A 6805-nucleotide genomic window follows, 5' to 3' on the forward strand; every position below is an offset into this window, starting at 1 on the left:
GAAAATATCTACCTCCAATGACTTTACATCAGCCCACGCTAGAGAAGCTCTCAGGTAATCTTCACAAACTGCTCCTAACCGTAGTATTTACGATAATAATAAAAAAAACTGAAGCAAGCGCGAGCAGTTCGCACGAAGTGCTCACGGCGAGCCCGAACACTCAGCGACCGCGACCAGGGAAAGCACGCACTCGTCCAGCAGCGCAGCACGCTTGCCAATGGTTTCAACAGATCACCTCCCCTTCTATTTGATGCAAGCGGTTTTTCAGTACGCATAGCCAGCATGTTTTCCGTTCATACATCAGATCTGCTACGGCACGCTCTAGCGTCACGTATGTACTGAGTACGTACGTACCTTGTTTCCGAGCGCGTCTTTCGTGGCCCGCTGGCTGCACAAAGGCACGCAACAGCATCCTAGCATCGAGGATGTGTTCAGACGATGACGACTAGCGTCTGCAGGGCGCAAGAGGCCGCAAAAAGTACAAAAGATAGTAAACTCGAGCCACTGAGCGCTGAGGCGTACCGTGTGTGCATGCCGCACGCTGGCAAGTAGATCAAGTAATGGCGGACGAGAGCAGTTGGTGCGTCCGTCACTAGGCGGCGCTGGCTTTCTTAAAGGGTGTATTACTTTTCCGCAACTAGTGTGATTTTAAAAAGCGGCGACAAGTTGTTGCTGCCGTGACCTGCGTCGGTTCGAGCTGCTCCGTCGGCCGTGCGGGCAGGCACGGCGGGTGCGTATGCTTCTGCGAGCAGTAAACGCTTCATGATTTCCTGCTTTATACATTTGTTGCAAACAAGGGAAATCTAGAAACTTTGCTTGGCGATCATCATAGTCTACATTGTTGATCGGGGAAACGAGCCCCAGCTTACGCTTCGGTCGCATACGTCATACGCCACCATGCTCAAGTTGTTTGCGGAGAACGTACAACAGTTGATAGGGTTATAAAATCCCCATGACGTAAAGCTGCGCTTGACGCAGTGAGAATTAACTTCAAGAGAGAGAGAGAGAAGAACATCTTTATTGGCCGGCTAGAAATTAATCAGGGGTAGCAGCCTCCTGAAGGGGAGGCAGCGCCCTCGATTGCTGGCGTTGTAGGGCCTCCAGAGCGAACTGGACGGCCCTTCGTTGGGAGTCAAAGTCTTCCTTGCACACCGCACGAGCAAGATAAGGAGGAAGCACATCTGTGGGTTCCGGGGTCACTGAGCATGTCCATAGCATGTGCGCCATAGTAGCGCGATTAACACCACATAGCACACACACGTCACTGGGTTGTAGTTCAGGATGGACGTGTTTGGCCCTCACCGGGGTCCACGTCGCGCGCACTTGTAGTTGTCTGAGGATCACTGCCTCTTGCCTAGAGAGGTTCGAGTGGGGACCTGGGTACTGTCTTCTGGTTTCTCTGAAGCATCTCAGCACCTCTCCGTATGTGTTAACTGGGGTGAAGTCTTCACCGTCGCTGTCGTAGTTTTCCGCAGGAGGGGGAGCCGGACAGGCGTTGCGTCTAGTGAGCGCACTCGCCATCCGGTCCGCGTCCTCATTGCGGTTCGCTTCGGGTCCTACCATACCCATGTGGGCTGGGAACCATTTGATGCACACGCCCGTCGATGATGGTCTTAGGGCCCCGCACACCCTCACTACACTCGGATGTACTTTGTTCTCGGCGAAGCGCAGGACTGCAGTCCGCGAGTCACTGAGGATGGTAGTGCAGTTGGGGTTGGAGAGGGCCAGCGCTATGGCTAACTCCTCTGCTTGCTCGGTGGTAGATGCCACGATGCTGCCGGCCGTGTAGAGCTCGCCAGTGGTGGCGGCGATGACGGCGGTCGCGTAGGTGTTCTTGCGGTCCGGGTACGTAGCCACGTCGACGTAGAAGGCCCCGGTGTCGGTGGAATGAGTGGCCGTAAGTGCTCAGGCTCTGGCGAGCCTTCGTTCGTGATTCTCTTCTGGGTTCATGTGGCGGGGGTTGGGGGCGACCTGCAACTGTCGGAGTAGCTCCCGCGGAAGCGGCAGCCAGTCCCTACCCTCCTGCAGCCCCGATTGATACCCTAGCCTCTTCAGTATTGCCCGGCCTGTTCTAGTTTGCGCGAGACGCGTGAGCTGTGCTGTATGTTGACCTTCGACGATCTCACCTAGTGTGTTGTGCACGCCTAACCCTAGTGTTGGTGTGATTATAGAGACCAAGTACAGCTTTGTGCACTTTGCGAATGAGTGCCTCTAATTTTCTGCGTTCTAGGTCGGTCCAATCATGGAAAGCCGCGACATAGGCCAGGTGGCTGATGGCAAAGGATTGGACAAGCTTGAGCAGGTTGTGCTCTCTCATCCCGGCATACTTGGTTGAAATCTTCTTGATGAGACTGATGGCTCTTGAGACTTTGGAGTTCAATACCTTCACTGTGTGACCATTGTAACGAAGTTCCTCTATGTGGAGACCCAGAACACGTAGCGTGTGGACGCGTGGTACGGTAGTGCCGTCCTTTGTGCGGAGCTGTATGTCAGGCATGTGAGCGGCTCTGAACTTGCGACGCGGCAGTAGCAGAAGTAGCTCTGACTTGGCCGGAGAGCATTGGAGACCCGTGTCTTGTAGGTGCTCTTCAGCCACGTCGATGGCTTGTTGCAGGGACGCCTCAATCTCGCCGTCACTACCACCGGCCATCCATAGAGTGATATCGTCTGCGTAAATAGTGTGTTTGACCTTCGGGAGGGCATGTAGGTGTTCGGCCATTCCAATCATGACCAGGTTGAACAGTGCCGGCGAGATCACGGCCCCCCGCGGTGTGCCCGTACTCCCCAGTTTCTTGGTTGGTAGTTCCAGATCCCCTGCCACGATGGTGGTGGTGCGGTCGGTTAGGAAGACTTTGATATAATGGAACGTGCGCTCTCCCATGTTGAGGCGCGATACTTGTTGTAAGATTGCCGAGTGGTGGATGTTGTAAAACGCACTCTTCAGGTCGAGGCCAAGTATCGCACGGTTATCCATTGGGCTTGTGGTCGTGGATGGTCTGTCAATGACTTCATGTTTGATGAGAAGCATGGCGTCTTGAGTGCTCAGTCCCGCCCGGAAGCCTAGCATGGTGTCCTGGTAGAGGCCGTTCTCTTCGAGATAGTCTTGCCATCGGTTGAGCAGCACGTGTTCGAGGACTTTCCCGACACAGGATGTTAGTGATATCGGACGAAGGTTCTGGATACTCGGTGGTTTGCCTGGCTTTTGGATGAGGACCGTTCGTGCCTCCTTCCACTTGGGGGGCAGCGTGCCACTGCGCCAGCGTTCGTTGAAGAACTTGGTCCGCGCCGTAATTGGCCCGTCGCTGAGGTTGCGGAGCGCCTTGTTTGAGACTCCGTCGGGTCCTGCCGCAGCCTTGCTGTTGATCTTTTGGAGTACTGCCCGTACCTCCCATTCCTCAATGTCTGCGTCGAGCTTGGGGTTGGCATCCCCCGTGTAGCTCGGAAGAGGAGAGGGTGGCGTTGCTGGCAAGTACTTGTCATTGAGGCGCTTACAGACCTCTTCGTCCCCCAACTCCTTCCGTGCCTTGAGCAGGGTGCGTGCCAGGGTGTACTGTTGTGTGCCTTCGGTCTGGCTATCATCCAGAAAGTGGCGGAGTAACCGCCACGTACGGCTCTTGTGGATCTGACCATCAGCCTCTTGGCAGATTGCATGCCATTGTTGGTGACATACCACAACACAGTGCTTCTCGATTTCGCGGTTGAGCAGGGCGATGCGATTGCGGAGTTTACGGTTGTGACGCTGCTTTTTCCATCTCTTCTTCAGTGAGTCTCTGGCTTCGAGTAGGTGTGCTAACCGGCTGTCCATGTTTGGCATGTGCTCGTCGGTCTCTATCTCTGTAGTAGCCTGCTGTGCTTCGGTGAGAAGTGCCTCTTGTCCACTCTTCGATGTCGTCGATGTGGCTGGGTATGGTCTCAAGGCTGGCACGGAACTTATTCCAGTCCGTGAGCTTTTGCTTGCGTGGAGGAGCAGCGTGACCGTTGAGAGGGATGATGATCTGTATGATGCAGTGGTCGCTGCCAAGTGTTTCCTGGGTAGAATTAACTTCAAACGACGGAAATTAACACGAAAATACTTTTATAACGGGCTTCCTAAGCGAAGGGTCACGCGCTGCAAGCAAACTGTGCAGCAAGATAGGAATGGTGATCCTACAAGTGACGTCAAAACGATCGCAGCTCCAGCCTCTCCAGTGGTGGGCCTCGCGGCCAATAGGTTTCATGCCCGTACATGTTCATGCTGTCGCTGCGATGGATAGTATGTCTGTTGTGCTGGTAAGAGATTTAAACGCGGACGTTAAACGGCCCAATGGGACCTGTCCGGAGTCCTTAGTGGTAGAGCGGAATGAATTTGTGTGTTAGGCTAAGTTCAGGTTACCGACGCAAAACCCATGTCGTGATCTATGGACGTAAAGAAATGCCATGTCACGCCGTTCGCTTTGCTGAGACGTGAAATAACGTCATTCTTTAATTCATTGCGACAGTTGCGGCACTACTCTGAACCCGGCCTTACACAAACAGTAAGATGCTTACGACGCGGGAGGGACACAGGCAGTTCCATGTTTATCTGAAAGAACAAAGCTTGAATCCTTTAGAGGGTCATTCAGCTAATGGGCTAGGAAATATGCTCCACTCGCAAATTACGACAAACGTGTTTGGTTTCGTGCGCTCCGTGGACTGCGTCCAGCTTTGTAGGTCATCCTTCTTCACAGAGTGGAAAGGCACTAATTTTTTAGTTCACTTGTATTTCGTGGTATGCTTGTATGAACAAATGCTTTTGATGTGTACATATTTGTTGTGAACAAATGTTTCGAGTGTCTGCAATTCATCGTGCTGTTTTTGTTTCTTCTAAAGAATGACAATTTGTTTCTTGAAATTGCACGGTGTTGTTGCGAATGCTGATCTGTAGGCGTGGCGAGGCTCGTCAAGCAGTCGTTAATGACTGCTTTTATCTTGACATCCTCCGTTTTTTTTGCGTGTAAAAAAACTGGAATAAAAGCGATTGAAGTCGCAGCGATTTTTTATAGCGTGAGCCACACTGGCCGAGGTTGAGCAGTTTCACGTGGATCCTAGAGAGCCGTGCTGCGCATGCGCGAGGAGCAGTAACGTCTCACGGCGCGCAGCTGGTATAGTGCCTAGATTCTAGGCATTATACAGCTGGCGCTCCTGAGCCGCCGCCTCCGTGACTGGACTGGACTGTATTGGATTGGAAATCGTTTGAGCAGCAGTAAGCATCATAATAAGCTAATCCTAGTCAACCAGGAAAGCTAAGACTAACCAGCTGAACCTTAGCTCACGCTACGTATATCCTGGCATAGCCGAGCTAAGTCACTGCTAATTGTTTCTGTTTCTGTTGCAACAGTTTTTTTTCTGCTGCAACATGCTTGGCATTCGAAGTAAGTGTTGTTAGCGCACTCTATATATCCCAGGAATCTGCATACCAAGATTCTTCCACGCTGTCGGCAGCAGAATGGGTCCGATAAGCTTGCCAGCGCCGCCTGGCACGGTACCGTTCACTAGCCGAGGCGTAATGCGTGGCTGAACGCCCCCCGCGTCATCGGATGCGTACAACTGCGAATCGCTTCGCCCCCGCCTTCGGAGCTAGCCCAGCTCGTCCCAGTGCCGTAAGAGGCACCAGGCTGGCATTCGGCATATTGGACCCTGTGTCTGCAAGCTCACAGTACTTATGTCAACACCGGGCCAAGGTGAACTCGCCGGCACCGCAGTGCCTGTCTGCAGGCGGAGAAGGCAGAGGAGGAGTGCAACTTTATTTTATGAGAAGAAGAAAAGAGACGTATGGCCTGTGGCCCTCCGCATAGGTACAGTCCCTATAACGGGACCCCGTTGGTCAAGGCCGCCGCTCTCAGAGCCCGTTGAGCTGGAGCCCTTCGAGACTCCAGCCCCGAGCAACTGAGCAGGGCTGCCTCCCATGCCTCTCTGGTAGGGGAAGGGTTGGAGGATAACGCAGGGTTGCTCTTGCATTCCCACACCATGTGGAAAGTGTCAGACACCTCCCTACAGTGCAGACACCGCCCATCTGTTTTAGGGTCGAAATGCTCGTCTGCAGGCGCCGCAGTATTTGCTCATCGACCTTGCCCAGACCTTTTGCAGGGGCTGGGTAAAGCCGGCGGTTTTCGCAGCAACGTTTAACGAGTTCTCTAAATCGCAGAAGTGGTTTGCTAATCTCTGAGGCGGGAGAGCATGAGTGAGGCGCCCGGTGGGTAAGCGCTCGGGCAGCCGCGTGCGCGGCCTCGTTACCACACAATTTCTTTAGGTGCGGGGTCTACGAACCGCACCACTCGTTTTAAAATACTGTAGGCCAAGGGTGGTACCTCGCCCGCTAAATAGCTTTCACAGGCTCGACGAGAGTCCGTGATTATTGTCCTTGACTTCGGGTCCGAGGCGGCCAGCGCTATGGCAATCGCCTCGGCTTGCGTGGAGTTGGGAGCCCTGTAGGAGAGCTCACCGACTTGCTGGTCCCTGTGAATTTCAGCGGCAGTGAAGAACCCTAGAGGCGATGGTCCTGCCACATCAATGTAGAACACACCTCGCCTATTTCCGTATTTCCTTTCCGGGGTCCTAGCGCGTGCTTTCCTCGTGCCTTCGTGAGTGTGCTTTTCCATGTTACGGGGAAGTGGATGCAGGTGGCACGTCTGCCGTATCGGTCGTGAAGCAAGGAAGGTCGATGCGCAAAATCGTGAAATCGGTGTACACAACATAATGTAAATAAATGGACAAAAATGTGGTTGTTCATGCTTCCATAGGAAACGGCCAAACAGGAAAGTGAAATGTGCCTTCACAGGAGCAGTTG

This window comes from Haemaphysalis longicornis, unplaced genomic scaffold (assembly GCF_048455015.1).
Source record: "Haemaphysalis longicornis isolate Haplotype H1 unplaced genomic scaffold, Haemaphysalis longicornis Haplotype H1 scaffold_13, whole genome shotgun sequence".
In the NCBI taxonomy this organism is placed as follows: domain Eukaryota; kingdom Metazoa; phylum Arthropoda; class Arachnida; order Ixodida; family Ixodidae; genus Haemaphysalis; species Haemaphysalis longicornis.